Source organism: Callithrix jacchus, chromosome 17 (genome assembly GCF_049354715.1).
Source record: "Callithrix jacchus isolate 240 chromosome 17, calJac240_pri, whole genome shotgun sequence".
NCBI lineage: Eukaryota > Metazoa > Chordata > Mammalia > Primates > Cebidae > Callithrix > Callithrix jacchus.
In genome coordinates this window covers 47,842,371-47,861,352 of record NC_133518.1, presented here as the reverse complement: position 1 = coordinate 47,861,352, position 18,982 = coordinate 47,842,371, and the positions used below count along the sequence as shown (strand labels likewise).

Here is an 18,982-nt window from a genome sequence, read left to right as displayed (position 1 = left end):
TGAGTCTTTTTTCATTTAACATATGTTTCAGATTTATATATGTTGCATGTACCTAGAGTTCATTAGTTTTTAGTTTTGTGTAATATTTAGAATACCCCCATTCATCTATCACTGATAAACTTTTACACTGCTTTGAGTTTTAGTACATTATGGATAATATTGTGATGAACATGCTTATATATGTTTTGCATTGTTACAATATATTGTTTTCATCGAAGTATATGAAGAAAATTCACTCTCACAAAGTAGTTTGGAAAAAGGTATATTTTAATAACCTTTGCAGAGAACATGGATATTCCTTGGTATGACATCAATACTCCACAGCACACTTGCAAAATCGTGAAAGTGAAAAAAAAAGCAAACAACATCTTGATCTTACCATGAAAACAGTTTTGACTTCATGGACTTGTCCTGGAAACCCCCAAGGATTCACAGACCACACTTTGAGAATATCAATATTATTAGGTATGTTTAATTGCAATAAGAGACATCAAGTATTAAAACAAAAATGTAGAAAAGATCTATCCAAATTAGAATTCTTTTGTTATAATATTTAATCAATTTTACTTTCCTCGATTCTGATATTTGTTTCTCTGGAAAATAGAGACAAAATCCTATTCCTATTCAGCTCAAAGAATAGGACTGCTGGATCATACAGTAGGTGTTTGTAGAATGTTATTAGATATTACCAAACTGTTAGCAGCTACTAGTCATTGACAGTTGCCATGTCTTCATGTTTCTACCAACACTTGGTATCACATTGCTTTAAGTCTGGAGATTCTTTTGCATATGGGTAGTGGTTTTAACTTACATTTCTCTAAATACAAGGAGGAGGAGTATTTTTTCTTTTACTTTTTTTTTTTGAGATGGAGTCTTGCACTGTCACCTGGGCTGGAGTGCAATGATGCAATCCTGGCTCAGTGCAACCTCCATCTCCCGGGTTTGAGTGATTCTCCTGCCTCTGCCTCCTGAGTAGCTGAGATTACAGGTGTCTGCCACCATGCCTGGCTAATTTTTGTATTTTTAGTAGAGATGGGGTTTCACTATGTTGGCCAGGCTGGTCCCAAGCTCCTGACCTGGTGATCTGCCTGCCTCGGCCTCCCAAAGTGCAGGGATTACAGGCGTGAGTCACCAGTGCCCGCCACTTTCTCAGTTTTTATTGGCATTTGAATTTCTGTTTCCTGAAAGATCTACTCAAGTCTTTTGTCTCTGTTTTCCAGAAAGATAAATATCAGAATTCAGGAAAGTAAAACTGATAAAGGATCATAATGTAAAAGAGAATTCCAATTTTGATAGCTCTTTTTTTTTTTTTCTGAGGTGGAGTCTTTCTGTGTCACCGAGACCGGAGTGCAGTGGCGCAATCTTGGCTCACTGCAACCTTAGCTCACTGCAACCTCTGCCTCCTGGGTTGATGTGATTCTTCTGCCTCAGCTTCCCGAGTAGCTGGGACTACAGTTGTGTGCACCACCACGCCCAGCTAATTTTTTTTTTTTTTTTGTATTTTTAGTAGAGACGAGTTTTTACCATATTGACCAGGCAAGTCTCAAACTCCTGAACTTGTGATCGGTCCACCTAGGCATCCCAAAGTACTGGGGATTACAGGTGTGAGCCACCGCACCAGGCCTTGAATAGGTCTTTTACTACATCTTTTGAATAAATGATGTACCGTTTTACAATAAAGCACACTTAATATTGATATTCCATTATTTGTTTTATTTTTGAGACAGAGTCACGCTCTGTCACCCAGGCTGGAATGCAGTGGTGCCATCTCAGCTCAATGCAACCTCCGCCTCTGGAGTTAAAGCGAGATTCTCCTGTCTCAGCTTCCTAAGTAGCTCAGATTACAGGCACGTGCCATGATGCCCAGCTAAGTTTTGTATTTTTAGTAGAGACGGAGGGTGCCCCATGTTGGTCAGGCTGGTCTTGAACTCTTGACCTCAGGTGATCCACCTGCTTTGACCAAAGTGCTAGGATTATAGGTGTGAGCTACTGCGCTCGGCAAATATTCAATTATTTAATTGGTAAATTTATCTAGTGTAACTATTATCTTCCTCACTTGATATACTACAAACCATAAAGGTGAGCATATGTAGATAAGTTAAAAGGGAAATCAATAAGTAGAATGCTGCAGGAAGTAGTTGATAGTTTTAGCTCATTTTTCCTTTTCTTTTTTTTGAGATGGAGTCTTGCTCTGTCACCCAGGCTGAAGTGCAATGGCTTGATCTTGGCTCACTGCAAACTCTACCTCCTGGGTTCAAGTGATTTTCCTGCCTCAGCCTCCCAAGTAGCTGGGATTACAGGCATGTGCCACCATGCCCAGCTAATTTTTGTATTTTTAGTAGACACGTGGTTTCACCATGTTGCTAAGGCTGGTCTTGAACTCCTGACCTTGTGATCCACCCACCTTGGTCTCCTGAAGGACTGGGATTACAGGCATGAGTCATCATGCCCAGCCCTCTTTTTTTTTTTTAAGATGGAGTCTCACTCTGTCACCTGGGCTGAAGTGCAATGATGTGGTCTTAGCTCACTGCAACCTCTGCTTCCCAGGTTCAAGCGATTCTCCTGCCTCAGCCTCCCAAGTAGCTGGGACTACAGGCACCTGCCACCACACCCGGCTAATTTTTATATTTTTAGTAGAGATGGGGTTTCACGATGTTGGCCAGGCTGGTCTCGAACTCCTGTCCTCGTGATAAACCAAAGTGTTGGGATTACAGGTGTGAGCCACCGCACCTGAACTAGCTGATTTTACTTTAAAATTTTCACGTTTCCAGCTAGGCGGGGTGGCTCACATCTGTAATCCCAGCACTTTAGAAGGCCAAGGTGGGCAGATCATCTGACGTCAGGAGTTCAAGACGAGCCTGGCCAACATGGTGAAACCCCATCTCAACTAAAAATACAAAAAAAATTACCAGGCATCATGGCACATTTCTGTAGTTCCAGCTACTCGGAGGCTGGGACAAGGGAATCACTTGAATCCAGGAGGTGGAGGTTGTAGTGAGTCGAGATCACACAGGCACCTGCATGATTTTTTTCTTTTTTAAATGAGAAACATCTTTTATTTCTTCTAAAGAGGTGAAAGTAAGTTTCTTTTCTATTTCTCACTCATAAGATTTTTAAACTCTTAAAAATGCAATATCCTCTTTTCAAAGCACATGCCATCTTAAAAAAAAATCTCAGCTATGTACATTTGCACTCAAAGAAAAACATGCACGCCACTGCACACCAGTCTGGGTAACAGAGTGTGACACTGTCTAAAAAAGAAAAAAATAATAATAAATTTTAAATATTCAGATCACTCAAGCAAAAGATATTTCCAATATGCCCTGAGAGTAACTCTTAAAGAATTAGGGGTATGAAGAATGACCTGGCCCTGGGTGTGGTGGCTCACATCTGTAGTCCCTGCACTTTGGGACGCCAAGATGGATGGATCACCTGAGGTCATGAGTTGAAGACCAGCTTGGCCAACATGGCAAAACCCCATCTCTACTAAAAATACAAAAATTAGCCAAGCATGGTGGCACATGTCTGCAATCTTGGTTACTACGGAGGCTGAGGCAAGAGAAAGACTTGAACTAGGGAGGCAGAGGTTGCAGTGAGTCAAGATCACCTCAATGTACTCCAGCCTGGGCAACAGAGTGAGAGACTGTCTTGAAAAAAAAATGGAAAGAAAAAAAGAATTACAGGAATGAGTGGTGCTGCCTTTGGTGCAACATTAATCAGATGATGTGAGGATTTTATTTTATTTACTAATTATTTTATTTTAATAATAATTATTTAATAATAATTAAATAACTCATGTCAGAATGAAGAAAATAGAGTACTGAAACACTGTCAAGTTATAAACATTAGTGCTAAACAAATCACCCTAATACACTTAGAAGATGTTCAAGGGTTCTGAAATACCTTAAGATAAATTCTAAATTACAGTTTTAAGTACAATGGTAATGAGGTCTGCAAGGAAAGAAAAGACAAGATTTAAAAAATTCCCTTAAATTTGATGTGGCACATATATCCCATGGAATATTATGCAGCCATCAAAAATGATGAGTTCGTGTCCTCTGTAGGGACATGGATGAACCTGGAGAACATCATTCTCAGCAAACTGACACAAGAACAGAAAATGAAATACCACATGTTCTCACTCATAGGCGGGTATTGAACAATGAGAACACATGGACACAGGGAGGGAAGCACTACACACTGGGGTCTGTTGGGGGGAATAGGAGAGGCACAGTGCCTGGTGGGGAGTTGGGAAGAGACAGCATGGGGAGAAATGCCAGATACAGGTGAGGGGGAGGAAGGCAGCAAATCACACTGCCATGTGTGTACCTATGCAACTAACTTGCATGTTCTTCACATGTACCCCCAAACCTAAAATGCAATAGAAAAAATGTAAAAAAAAAATTCCCTTGAATTTGAAACAACCCTATTTGTTAAATTACTAAAAGAGTGATATATAAATAATAACCAATGGGAAATTAAGCTGGAAAAGAGTAATATTGAAGAATTGCTTTATTTTGGTTATAACCTTGTTCTACTCATTATAAATATCACTTCCTTTCCTTCTAATTTTCTATTATCCTATGCTAGAAATATTTCAAGCTATTCCATAGTTTTAAAGAAGTTTCTTTTCAGGGGTTATGAGGGAACAGAGACACTTGGTTGTCCCATTACATCTTTCAAATAAAGAATTACCATTTCAATCTGTTTCACACATTGGTATTCCTTTTAAGTTTACTTTTAAAGGGACTCCACTGCATTACCTTAAAATAAAAAAGTTTGCTCTTATTGACTGGGAAACATTCTGCTTTCTCACAGACATAATTCTGTAACAATATAGCTGATCAGACACCAAAACAAAACTTAGAACTTCTTCTTTCAAGCTTTACTATTAGCCATTTTGGTATTTTATCCTTCACATCAGCAATGTTATCCTAATGTGTTCACAAGTCATTATTCAATAACTTCATCTTTCTGGAGGACAAATGAAACAAAAAACAAGGAATGAAAAATTGAGAAAGGCAGGCCACTGTTGTAATCTTGGAGAGGATCATCACATGACAGTAAGTATCCAACCCACCTTCTTTGACCTCCTGTTTCCATGAAAAAAAAAAATGTTGTTCCTGGAAAGAAACGCTAATGTGTATTGTACATTTCTAGGCAAGTTAAGAAGCAGGAGTGCCTTTTCTATCTTCTCCTTTCTGCCAGGACACCAATATCCCAAGAAAACTTTGGTCCCTGAATGACTGGGGGAGCAGTGACACCCTACTTCCCCCAATGATAATTTATGGTTATGAATGTGAGAAATAAATTTCTACTGTGTTAAGCCCTGAGATACTGAAATTAACTGATTATAGCAGCCAGCACTACTTTAATCAAAATAAGTTTCTTATTAGCCCCTTTCCTTGATAATTGCTTTTATCTCTTTAAAAGAACTATAGCTTTTTATCTCTAACTGGTTGAATTAGTGAGAATCATTCAGCTTGTGGCTAATGACAGGAACTACACATCTTAAAGATTAATTTTATTATTAAGGTAAAACTTCTGAAACGTTTAAGTTTAGAAAACTAAATTTACATGGAAAATAAAGTATGAATTAAGACTAGAGAATAACAGTAAGGAAAATGATTATGCATATATGGGTATGTGTATACATGCATATTATCTACACCTATAAGATATGTTTAAAATTCTAAAAATTCACATAATGACAGTGGAAAATGTGGGCTCTTCTACTTTTCTGTTGGCAAGGGACCTTAAATAGAAGAAAGCTCAAACTTTTTAGTGAACATGTGTATCATAAAAGAGTGGAACCGGCCGGGCACAGTGGCTCACGCCTATAATCCCAGCACTTTGGGAGGCCGAGGCGGGTGGATCACGAGGTCAAGAGATCGAGACCATCCTGGTCAACATGGTGAAACCCCGTCTCTACTAAAAATACAAAAATTAGCTGGGCATGGTGGGCACGCGCCTGTAGTCCCAGCTACTCGGGAGGCTGAGGCAGGAGAATTGCCTGAACCCAGGAGGCGGAGGTTGCAGTGAGCCGAGATCGCGCCATTGCACTCCAGTCTGGGTAACAAGAGCGAAACTCTGTCTCAAAAAAAAAAAAAGAGTCGAACTAAACTTAATTGTATCTGATAGTCAATACTGGTCTATCATTTTTAGAATGGGTTAATATGACTGAAAATTAACATCCTCTTCAAAATGAGCCTTTAGATGCAAATAAATAATAAATATGGCTCTCGCTAAGAGGACATAAGGCTGACAAATAAACACATGAAAAAATATCTTTTTTTTTTTGAGATGGAGTTTTGCTCTTTTTGCCCAGGCTGGAGTCCAACAGTGCAATCTCGGCTCACTGCAACCTCTGCCTCCCGGGTTCAAGCGATTCTCCTGCCTCAGCCTCCTGAGTAGCTGGGATTACAGGTATGTACCACCAGGCCCAGTTAATTTTTTTTGAATTTTTAGTAGAGATTGGGATTCTTTTTTTTCTTTTCTTTTCTTTTTTTTTAGTAGAGATGGGGTTTCACCATGTCGACCAGGGTGGTCTTGATCTCCTGATCTTGCAATCTGCCTGCCTCAGCCACCCAAAGTGCTGGGATTACAGGCATGAGCCACCTCACCTGGCCGAGACAAGGTTTCTCCATGTTGGTCAGGCTGGTCTCAAACTCCAGACCTCAGGTGATCCACCTGCCTCGGCCTCCCAAAGTGTTGGGATTACAGGCAAAAGCCATCTCGCTCAGCCTTTTTTTTTGAGACAGAGTCTCTCTGTCACCAGGCCAGAGTGGAGTGGTGTGATCTCAGCTCACTGCAACCTCCGCCTTCCATCTGCAAGCCATTCTTGTGCCTCAGCCTCCCTAGTAGGTAGGATTACAGATGTGTGCTACCACGCCCAGCTAATTTTTATTTTTAGTAGAGATGGGGTTTTGACATGTTGGCCAGGCTGGTCTCCATACTCCTGGACTCAGGTCTCCATACCTGTCTCGGCCTCCCAAAGTCCTGAAATTACAAGCATGTGCCAACGCACCCAGCCTTAACATCTTTAGTATTAGAAAAAATATGTTAGGCCGGTTGTGGTGGTTCATGCATGTAATCCCAGCACTTTGGGAGGCCAAGGCGGGTGGATTGCTTGAGCCCAAAAGTTCAAGACCAGCCTGGACAATGTGGTGAACAATGCTTCTATTAAAAATACAAAAAATTAGCTGGGTATGGTGGCAGGCATCTGTAATTCCAAATTGCACCACTGCATTCCAGCCTAGGCGACTAGGCGACAGAATAAGACTCTATCTCAAAAAAAAAAAAAAAAAAAAAAAGAAAAATATGTTAAAAGCATAATGAAATACTATTATACTACTATATACTTAGAAAGATAGCTAAAGTAAAAATTAAAAATTATCAAGTACCAATAAGGATACACAATAACTGAAGCTCAAAGCTCATATATTGCTGGCAGGAATGCAGAATGGTACAGCCACTCTGGAAAATGGTTTGGCAGTTTCAAATAAGATTAAATATATACTTACCATAAATCCTAGCACTTTTACTCCTGGGCATTTACTTAATAAAAATTAATATTTATGTTCAGACAAAAAATTGTATACAAATATTCATGATAGACTTAGTTACAACACCCAAATTCTGGACACAACTCAATGTCCTTCAGTGGCTGGATGGATAAAACAAACTGATGTATCCACACAATGGAATATTACTTAACAGTAAAAAGGAACCAACTTTGACTCACACACTTGAATTAATCTCAAAAATATTATTTTCAGGGAAGATATTATGCTCAGCAAAAGACATTATGCTCTAAAGGGTTACAGACTGTATTTATTTGAAAATCTTAGAAAGAAGAAACTATAGTAATGAAAAACAAATCACTGATGTCCAGGAGTTTCAGGTGGTATGAGTGTATGACTATAAAAGCATAGCATGAAGAAGTCTTCTGAGATAAGGAAACTGTTCTGTATCTTGATTGTGGTGATGACTACAAAAATCTAAACATGTTAAAATTCTTAAGATAGTACATAAAAAGAAAAATTAGTCAATTTTGTTGTATAATAATTAAAAATAATATGGCAGAGTAAAGTTCACAGTAACATTCTTAAGGAAATGTTAAGAAATGCACACTGATGCAAATCTTAAGTGATATAAAGTAGCAAATGATTCAGTAAATAGAAAAGATTAATAAATTCTAGGAAATGGGGAATTATCCTTATACTGTATTATTAGCAGGACACTATATCATAAATAAAAAAATAAAAACTATCATTAGAAGCATGAAAAACTTAAGTAAAAAATTCAAGCAGTAAAAGGTTAACTTCTGAATTTTAAAGAACTAAAAGATTTCTCAAAGAACGGATTACGAAGCAGGCTAACGCACATTAATCCTTGGCAACTCAAGACCCTGAAATTTTATTGTTAGGCTGACATATAAATTCCAAGTATTAGAAACAAGAAAGAGTAAAAAGAAAAATCGTATCTCAGGAGTCTGGTATAGAGATTATATTCTCTTTTTGCAATCTCTCTCTCTCTTTTTTTTTTTTGAGACAAAGTTTTGCTCTTGTTGCCCAGTCCAGAGTGCAATGGTGTGATCTCAGCTCAATGCAACCTCTGGCTCCTGGGTTCAAGCTATTCTCCTGCTTCAGCCTAGAGTAGCTGGGATCACAGGCATGTGCTATCATGCCTGGCTCAATTTTTGTATTTTTAGTAGAGATGACGTTTCAGCACGTTGGCCAAGCTGGTCTTGAACTCCTGACCTCAGGTGAACCACCGGTCTTGGCCTCCCAAAGTGCTGGAATTACAGGTGTCAGCCACTGCACTTGGCCTGTAATAACTCTTTATATTTATCTCCAAAAGGAGGTTTGGTGTATAGTGGGAAGCACACTGGACCAGGAGTTCACATAGCAAAAACTACGTTTTATTCTTTTTTTTTTAATTTTTTTTGAGATGGAGTTTCACTCTTGTTACCCAGACTGGAGTGCAATGGTGCGATCTCGGCTCACTGCAACCTCCGCCTCCTGGATTCAGGCAATTCTCCTGCCTCAGCCTCCTGAGTAGCTGGGACTACAGGCACGTGCCACCATGCCCAGCTAATTTTTTTTTTTTTGTATTTTTAGTAGAGACGGGGTTTCACCATGTTGACCAGGATGGTCTCAATCTCTTGACCTCGTGATCCACCCGCCTCAGCCTCCCAAAGTGCTGGGATCACAGGCTTGAGCCACCACGCCCGGAGTCCATGGACACTAGCTTTTTCTCCCTGAACACACTATAGTCTGTAATATCAAACAAGATCTTGCTATCTCTATTCTGAGTGATTGGCTCAAAATAAATCAATGAGCAATTTCTGCTGTTGACCTTGCAAACTGAGAATAACCCAAGCAAATGGTTATCCAAACAATGTGCACAACACCTAAACCATCTTAAACCATTAAAACAGTAACCTGACACTTTTGTGCAGACAGAATCATGATCCTCATAAAACAGTGAGCATACTTATAATACAAGGTAAAAATAATTACTTGAAGAAGAAATCCAAGTGAAATGAATGACTTGTGCAAACAAATCTCAAAGATTTAAATCTAAAAAAATAAGGCTATTAGAAGAAGAAAAAGCTGAATACTTAAATGATTAGGAAATGTAGGGAAATGTATGAGAAAGAAAAAAGTAACAGAAAACAATGAACAATTCTGATTATATACAAAGAAAGAAAATTTATACATCACATAATATGATATATATAATAAAATTCCTACTGGTAAAGTATTTAAAGAAATGACAAACGGTTAAGAACATTAATATAGAACAAAAGCTTATAGGTTGGGCATGGTGGCTCAGGCCTGTAATCCCAGCACTTTGGGAGGCCAAGGCGGGTGGATCATGAGGTCAAGAGATCGAGATGATCCTGGCCAACATGGGAAACCCCATCTCTAATAAAAATACAAAAATTAGCTGGGTGTGGTGGGGTGCACCTGTAGTCCCAGCTTCTTGGGAGGCTGAGTCAGGAGAATCACTTGAACCTGGGAGATATAGGTTGCGGTGAGCTGAGATTGCGCCACTGCACTTCAGTCTGGTGACAGAGCAAGACTCTGTCTCAAACAAAACAAAAAACCCCATTAATATAGGAAAAAAGCTTATACATTAAAATGAAACTAGAGATTTGATGTGGAGCACTCTGCTTATAGTTAACAATATTGTGCTGTATACTTAAAAATTTATTAAGAAGGCTGGGCACAGTGGCTTACTCCTGTAATCCCAGCACTTTGGGAGGCTCAGGCAGGAGGATTGCTTGAGTCCAGGAGTTTGAGATCAGTCTGGGCAACATAGTGAGACCCATCTCTTAAAATTTTTTTTTTAATCCTCATGTTATGCTTTTTAAACCACAACAAAACATACACACACACACAGAGGCAAAGCATAAGGTAATTTCACAGATGTATATAATAATCTTAGTACATAAATATTCTGAGATATAAATATATGAAGATATAAAGCAGCAATCATTTAAAAGATACCAAAATGAAAGATGGCAATTTGTCAGTATCTGAACTGTCACTGTTTTTCAAACAGGTATTTATTCAGTACATAAGCTTTCCACTAGGCATATGGGCTTAAAATATATTCCCATATCTAATGAAAAGATAAATAAGTACCAACTATAGCAGTTTATTAATAACAATTGGTTTGATAAAATATACACATACAGGATCAGGAGCTGACAGCTAAGAAGAAAGACTCACATTTTGGCCAGGGAGAGAGAATGACAATGGTTAAGAAAAACTTCCTAGAGAAGTAACCACCTGTATCAAATCTTGACAGAAAATATTTAAGATTTAATATGGTAACAAAGGGACAATATGAGGAAAGGAATGGAAATTTCAAAGAATGCTTGACTGACAAACTATGAACAGGATGATACAGTTTAACTGTAAGCACAAACTAAGATTGGATCAGAAGAAACTGGATCACAGAGGGCCTTAAAGGAGGGAGGGTAATCATGCATGCATCCTGGTTTATGCCTATTTCCTGGAATAATCATTTGTAGTATTCCTTCACTTTTAAAAGAATACTCATCTAAAATAATTTTCATTTAAAAGAATATTCATATGGTCACCTTACCATAAAAAAAAATCTGGATGCTATCCTAAAAATGTTAGGAAATGTACAAAAGAGTAATATGATCAGATGTTTTAGAAATATGACTATAGCAACAGCAAAGGGAAGTGACCCTGTCTGTTCCTTGTTAGCTTTATAAATGTAATATTTGATACATCAAAATAATTGTAAAGCATAAGAAAACACATGAACAGACCATCGAATTTAAGAACTAGTATAATCCCAATAACTTTGCAACCACCTAATGAACATTTTCCCTATTCTTTACCACAGCTAAACAACTGTACTAAACTTTATGTAATTCATGCCCCTGCTCTTGAAAAATACAGCTTTATGACATATATACAATATTAGATGATACATTAATTTTGCTAGTTTGGGTGCTTTAAAAAATGGTGTTGTGGCCTGGCGTGGTGGCTCATGCTTATAATCTCAGAACTTTTGGGAGGCCTAGGTGGGTGGAAAACTTGAGGTCAGGAGGTTGAGACCAGCCTGGTGGCTCACGTCTGTAATGCTGGCACGCTGGGAGGCCAACGCAGATGGATCACCCAAGGTCAAGAGTTCAAGACCAGCGCCTGGCCAACATGGAAAAACCCCATCTCTACTAAAAATACAAAAAAGTAGTCAGGTGTTATGGTGCACGCTTGTAATCCCAACTACTTGGGAGGCTGAGGCAGGAGAATCGCTTGAACCCGGGAGGCAGAGGTCGTAGTGAGCTGAGATCACACCACTGCACTCTAGCTTGGGCTTCAGAGTGAGACTCCATCTCAAGAAAAAGAAATGGTGTTGCACCACATGTAGTCTTCAGAGAGACATGTACTTCGCCCTAGCCATGCCTTTTAAAAACCTATGAAGATTTAAAAAAATATACAAATGTTCATGTTACACAACTGAATATTCAGTCAACAGAAAAATAACTTTAAAAAATATATTTTAATTTAAATAAGTAATTTTTACAATAATTATGTAATGAAAATAACTTTAAAATATATATTTTAATTTAAATAAGTAATTTTTACAATAATTATGTAACTTTAAGTTTTAGACCAGAGAAGTGAAATACAAGAATAGATTACATCAATCTTTCCTATGGCTCTTGGTTCAGAAATTTCTGTTATGTTTTCTTTTATTTATATGATTGTGTTTTGGTCTATCTAACTTATCTATCTATCTATCTGAGACGGAGTTTCACTCCTGTTGCCCAGGCTGGAGTGCAATGGCGCGATCTCGGCTCATCGCAACCTCTGCCTACTGAGTTCACGTGATTTTCCTGCTTCAGACTCCCAAGGAGCTGGAATTACAGGCATGCGCCACCATGCCCAGCTAATTCTGTATTTTTAGTAGAGATGGGGTTTCTCCACGTTGGTCAGGCTGGTCTCAAACTCCTGACCTCAGATGCTCCGCCTGCATCCACCTCCCAAAGTGCTGGGATTATAAGCATGAGCCACCATGCCCGGCCAGGTCTGACTGTTTTCTAAACCTGAAAATACAGAATGGTCTGGCTTTGAAATGACCTTCATTAAATATGAGAAATAATTACTCTTCTCCTTTTATTTGGATCCTTTATTAAAAAATTAAGTTATATATGGAAAAATGTACTGTTTTTAACAAAATCTTCTGTATTAAAAAATGCAGTCATGTTACCACCAAGCAATCAAGATACAGAAATTTCTAACATTTCTCAAAGCCCCCTGCCCCACCCTAGATCTGTTTTCTGCCTCTATAGTTTTGTCTTTTCAAGCATGTATAATGAAATCATACAGTAGGTAGTCATGTGCATCTGGTGTCTCTGACTTTGTACAATGCATATAAAATTTGACCGTGTTCTTTTTTTTTTTTTTGAGACAGGGTCTCCCTTTGTCACCCAGGCTGGAGTGCAGTGGTGCAATCTCGGCTACTGCAGCCTCCACTTCCTGGGCTCAAGCAATCTTCTCACCTCAGACCCCCAGTAGCTGAAACTAAAAAAGGTGGACCACCACGCTCAGCTAATTTTTTGTAGAGATGGTGTTTCAACATGTGGCCCACGCTGGTCTCAAACTCCTGAAGTTCAAGCAATCTGTCCACCTTGGCTTCCCAAAGGGCTAGGATTACAGGCATGAGCCACCACACTTGGCCCAAATTCATCCATTGTTGTTCTATCACCAGCTCCTTCCATTGTTATTGCTGAGAAGTATTCTGTTGTATGAGGTGCTGCAATTTGTTTCTATACATTTATCAGCTGACAGATATTTTAGTTATTTGTAATTTTTAGCAATTATACATGCTACAAACATTCAAGAATAGGTTTTTATGTGAATCTAAGTTTTCATTTCACTTGGATAAACATTCAGGAGAGGGGCTGCTTTGTCATATAGAGTGTATATATAACTTTATTTAAAAACTGCCTAAATATTTTCTAAAATGGCTGTGCTATTTTGCATTCCCACCAGCAATGCATAAGAGTTTCAACTGTTTTGTATCCTTTTAGCGTTATTACTAGTTATTACTGTTTTTTCCTTTGGCCTTTTTATAGATTTGTAATGCCATCTTATTGTTATAATTTAAATTTCTCCAATGACTAAATACTAATGATACTGAATTTCTTTTCATGTGCTTATTTGCCACCCATCTTTGGTGAAGTATTTATTCAACTCTTTGATTGTATATCTAGAAGACCCCATCATCTCAACCTAAAATCTCCTGAAACTGATAAGGAACTTCAGCAAAGTCTCACGATACAAAATCAAGGTGCAAAAATCACAAGCATTCCTATATACCAATAACAGACTTAAAGAGAGCCAAATCAAGAATGAACTGTCATTCACAAATGCTACAAAGAGAATAAAATACCCAGGAATAAAACTAACAAAGAATGTAAAGGACCTCTTCAAGGAGAACTACAAACCACTGCTCAACAAAATAAGAGAGGACACAAATGAAGAAACATTCCATATTCATGGTTAGGAAAAATCAGTATTGTGAAAATGGCCATACTGCCCAAAGTAATTTACAGATTCAACGCTATCCCCATCAAGCTACCAATGACCTTTTTCATAGATCTGGAAAAAACCACCTTAAACTTCATATGGAACCAAAAGAGAGCCCGCATAGCCAAGTCAATTCTAAGCAAAAAGAACACAGTGGGAGGCATCACACTACCGAACTTTAAACTATACTACAAGGCTATAGAAATCAAAACAGCAGGGTACTGGTACCAAAACAGATGTAGACCAAGGGAACAGAACAGAGGCCTTGAAGGCAACACAACACATCTACAACCATCCAATCTTTGACAAACCTGACAAAAACAAGCAATGGGGAAAGGATTCCCTGTTTAATAAATGGTGTTTGGAAAAATGGCTAGCCATGTGCAGAAAACAGAAACGGGACCCCTTCCTGACACCTTACACTAAAATCAACTCCAGATGGATTAAAGACTTAAACATAAGACCTAATACCATAAAAGCCCTAGAAGAAAACCTAGGCAAAACCATTCAGGACATAGGCGTAGGCAAGGACTTCATGACCAAAACACCAAAAGCATTGGCAACAAAAGCCAAAATAGACAAATGGGACCTAATCAAACTCCACAGCTTCTGCACAGCAAAAGAAACAGTGGATCAGAGTGAATCGGCAATCAACAGAATGGGAAAAAAACGCTTGCAGTCTACCCATCTGACAAAGGGCTGATACCCAGAATTTACAAAGAACTAAAACAGATTTATAAGAAAAAAACAAGCCCATTCAAAAGTGGGCGGAGGATATAAACAGACACTTTACAAAAGAAGACATACATGAAGCCAACAAACATATGAAAAAATGCTCATCATCACTGGTCTTTAGAGAAATGCAAATCAAAATTACATTGAGATACCATCTAATGCCAGTTAGAATGGTGATCATTTAAAAATCTGGAGACAACAGATGCTGGAGAGGATGTGGAGAAATAGGAACACTCAACACTCTTGGTGGGAGTGTAAATTAGTTCAACCGTTGTCGAAGACAGTGTGGTGATTCCTCAAGGACCTAGAAATAGAAATTCCATTTGACCCAGCAATCCCATTACTGGATATATATCCAAAGGATTATAAATCGTTCTACTATAAGGACACATGCACACGAATGTTCATTGCAGCACAGTTTACAATAGCAAAGATCTGGAACCAATCCAAATGCCCATTGATGATAGACAGGACAGGGAAAATGTGGCACATATACACCATGGAATATTATGCAGCCATCAAAAATGATGAGTTTGTATCCTTTGTAGGGACATGGATGAACCTGGAAACCATCATTCTCAGCAAACTGACACAAGAACAGAAAATCAAACACCGCATGTTCTCACTCATAGGCGGGTGTTGAACAATGAGAACACATGGACACAGGGAGGGGAGCATCACACACTGGGGTCTGTCGGGGGGATGTAGGGGAGGGATAGTGGGGTGGTGGGGAGTTGGGGAGAGATAGCATGGGGAGGAATGGCAGATATAGGTCATGGGGAGGAAGGCAGCAAATCACACTGCCATGTGTGTACCTATGCAACAATCTTGCATGTTCTTCACATGTACCCCCAAACCTAAAATGCAATGAAAAATAAATTAAATTAAATTTAAAAAATTCAGATAAGTTGCTGAAAAAAAATTGGGCTGTTTTCCTTGATTTCTTCAAACTTTTTTTTTGAGATAGGGTTTCCATCTGTCTCCCAGGCTGGAGTGCAGTGGCACAATCCCAGTTCACTGCAGCCTTAAACTCCTAGGCTGGAGTAATCCTTCCAACCTGGCATCCTGAGTAGCTGCAACTCCAAGTGTATGCCACAGGGTCCAATTAATCTAAAAAAATTTTCTGTAAACAGGCTTTTGCATCTTGCCCAGGATGGTCTCAAACTCTGGGCTCAAGTGATCTTCTTGCCTCAGCCTCCCAAAATGTTGGAATTACAGGCGCGAGTCACCATGCCCAGACCTATTTCTTTCATTAAAGTTTTATACTTTTCAGCATACAGATCTTGCACATAATTTTTTAGAATTACACCTAAGTATTTCATGTTTTTGGTGCTATTGTAAATAATACATTTCATAAAATCACTTTTCAACTGTTCATTGCTAAATAATTTTTTATTTTTTTTTCAGACGGAGTTTCACTCTTGTTGCCCAGGCTGGAGTGCAATGGTATGATCTCGGCTCACTGCAACCTCTGCCTGCCAGGTTCAAGCAATTCTCCTGCCTCAGCCTCCAGAGTAGCTAGGATTACAGACATGTGCCACCATGTCTGGCTAATTTTGTATTTTTAATAGAGACTGGGTTTCTCCATGTTGTCAGGCTGGTCTTGAACTCCCAACCTCAAGTGATCCACCTGTCTTGGCCTCCTAAAGTGCTGGGATTACAGGCATGAGCCACTGCGCCCGGTAATTGTTTTTAACTTTATTTTATTTTCTAGAGACAGAGTCTTACTCTGTTGCCCAGACTGGAGTGCAGTGGTGCGATCTTGGCTCACTGCAACCTCTGCCTACCAGGTTCAAGTCATTCTCATGCCTCAGCCTCCCAAGTAGCTGAGACTACAGGTGTGTGCCACTATGCTGAGCTAATTTTTGTATTTTTAGTAAAGACAGAGTTTCACTGTGTTGGACGTGTTGGTCACAAACTCTTGACCTCAGGTGACCTGCTCACCTCAACCTCTCAAAATGTTGAGATTACAAGTGTGAGTTACTGCACCCAGCCTGTATTTTAATTTAAAAAGCATTAGATGTACGTGGTAAAATATCAAACAGTATATAACTGGTGTACAATTCAAATTAACTTTCTTGCCCACTGAAGATCTCTAGTTTTCTACTGAGAAAGGCACTGTTAATAGTTTCTTATGGAAAATTCATAAATAATTTTCAACTACATCTATGTATATAGAAATCTTCTCATCATCCTTTATCCTGCGGTATTTAACTGGTTCTCTGTAGATGAACATGTAGAATGTTTTAAGTTTTAAATATTCATAAATGCTACAGTGAACATATCTGAATCTAAACGTATCCAAGTATATATTTATAGTCTAAATTCCTGGAACCACAAATCCTCAGAGAAAGGTAGGTCCACTTTCAATTTTGGTAGATTGGAAAGTAACCTAAAACAGTATTTGAGTAGTCAGGTATTTTTTAAAAAAAAATATTATCAGAGTTTCTCATGCATAATACACATAGTTGAGAGTTATTGCAACAGAGCCTTGACTGGAGAGAGGGTGAAACTGAGATTACTATAACAGAAAGGTTCTGATGTGATCCACACACAAAAAAAATATTAGGTTGGTGCAAAAGTAATTGCGGTTTTTGCCATTAATTACTTTTAATGTCAAAAACCGCAATTACTTTCGCACTGACATATACAAGGGATTAAACTAAATATTTGGTAGTAGGGCTAAAAGAGTATAGAAAGAAGATATTCAGAGGGTAGAATTTATAAAAAACCATCAAGAGCCTCATGAGATGAAGGATTACTTGTACTACACAATTATATCCTCAGGATCTGGCACTCAAATGCATTTTTGGTAAATAATGACAAGGTAGAGAGCAAGGTAGATGTACAGTGTGTGTGTTGATGAAGAAAAAAAAAGAGGCATTAACCTAGATTTATATCTTTTTGATTTTGGAGTCTAGAAAGATAAAAAATGGATAGAGGAATACTAAGAGGTTTTAATATAGTATTAACAAGGAATAATCAGTAATATGTAACAAATAATTTCTAAGCTCAGTCATGGAAATAACTGTAGTCTTCTAAGAAAAGCATGATTCTATCAACATAAATAACATAAATAATAAGTCACAAGCTGGGTGCGGTGCCTCACATCTATAATCCCAGCACTTTGTGAGGCTGAGACAGGTTGATCATTTGAGGTCAGGAGTTCGAGACGAGCCTGGCCAACATGGTAATACCCTGTTTCTACTAAAAATACAAAAATTCGCTGGCCATGGTGGTAGGCACCTGTAGTCCCAGCTACTCAGGAAGCTGAGGTAGGAGAACTACTTGAACCTGGGAGGTAGAGGCTGCAGTGTGCTGAGATCACACCACGGCACTCCAGTCTGGGTGACAGAGCAAGACTCCATCTCAAAAAAGAAATAATAACAAAATAAAAATAATAAAAAGTAAGTCACAATCCATCCAAAAACCAGTAACCACTATTGGTTTAAATATGACTACTTTTTGTTTTGTTTTATTTTGTTTGAGATAGTCTCACCCCGGCTGGAGTGCAGTGGCATGATCTTGGCTCACTGGAACCTCTGCCTCCCAGATACAAGCGATCTTCCTACCTTGGCATCCTGATTAGCTGGGATCACAGGAGCATGCTACCATGCTCAGCCAGTTTTTCTATTTTTAGTATAGCTGGGGTTTTGTCATGTTGCCCAGGCTGGTCTCAAACTCCTGGCCTCAATCATCCACCCGCCTTGGCCTCCCACAGTACTAGGATTACAGGCATGAGCCACTGTGCCCACCCAAAATGTGACAACATACGTTCATTGTGGAGAATGTATTAATGTCTAGCGCATCATGATGGATTAAACACTAGCATCTAATCTCTCCCTGTAATTGTCATTAAAACAACATAAAGCTGGGTGCAGTGGCTCACAAGGTCAAGAAATTGAGACTATCCTGGTCAACAAGGTGAAACCCCACCTCTACTAAAAATACAAAAAAAATTAGCTGGGCATGGTGGTGTGTGCCTGTAGTCCCAGCTACTCGGGAGGCTGAGGCAGGAGAATTGCTTGAACCCAGAAGGCGGAGGTTGCGGTGAGCCAAGATCATGCCATTGCACTCCAGTCTGGGTAACAACAGCGAAACCCTGTCTCAAAAAAAAAAAAGGAGATATTTGGAAAAAAAAATAAATACAGCTGGGTGTTTTT

General features: G+C 38.8%; 1 protein-coding gene across 16 annotated transcripts in view; it reads right to left on the bottom strand.

The window, feature by feature from the left end:
- Positions 1 to 18,982, bottom strand: part of STAG1 (STAG1 cohesin complex component) — a 438,539-nt gene that overhangs the window by 71,100 nt on the left and 348,457 nt on the right. The window lies entirely within an intron of this gene.